This window comes from Bison bison, unplaced genomic scaffold (genome assembly GCF_000754665.1).
Source record: "Bison bison bison isolate TAMUID 2011002044 unplaced genomic scaffold, Bison_UMD1.0 scf7180017864355, whole genome shotgun sequence".
Taxonomy (NCBI): domain Eukaryota; kingdom Metazoa; phylum Chordata; class Mammalia; order Artiodactyla; family Bovidae; genus Bison; species Bison bison.
Window position 1 is genome coordinate 1,059,401 of NW_011494927.1, and position 574 is coordinate 1,059,974.

Consider the following 574-nt stretch of genomic DNA (forward strand, 5'->3'; position numbering starts at 1 on the left):
TTTTCTTGGGCTCCAAAATCACTGCAGATGGTGACTGTAGCCATGAAATTGAAAGACACTTGCTCCTTGGAAGAAAAGCTATAATAAACCTAGACAATGTCTTAAAAACCAAAGACATTACTTTGCTGACAAAGGTCCATCTAGTCAAAGCTGTGGTTTTTCCAGTAGTCATGCAAGGATGTGAGAGTTGGACCATAGAGAAGGCTGTGAAGAAAGCTGAGCGCTGAAGAATTGATGCTTTTGAACTGTGGTGTTGGAGAAGACTCTTGAGAGTCCCTTGGACTGCAAGGAGATCCAATCAGTCCATCCTAAAGGAAATAAATCCTGAATATGCATTGGAAGGGCTGATGCTGAAGCTGAAACTCCAATACTTTGGCCACTTGATATGAAGAACCAGCTTATTGGAAAAGACCCTGATGCTGGGAAAGATTGAAGGCAGGAGAAGAAGGACAAAGGATGAGATGGTTGGATGGCATCACTGACTTGATGGATATGAGTTTGAGCAAACTCCAGGAGATGGTGATGGACAGGGAGGCCTGGCATGCTGCGATTCATGGGGTCACAAAGAGTTGGA

At 44.1% G+C, this 574-nt stretch overlaps 1 protein-coding gene across 3 annotated transcripts in view; it reads right to left on the minus strand.

The window, feature by feature from the left end:
* Nucleotides 1–574, minus strand: part of GRIA4 (glutamate receptor, ionotropic, AMPA 4) — a 673,532-nt gene that overhangs the window by 88,200 nt on the left and 584,758 nt on the right. The gene's annotated exons all lie outside the window — the stretch shown is intronic.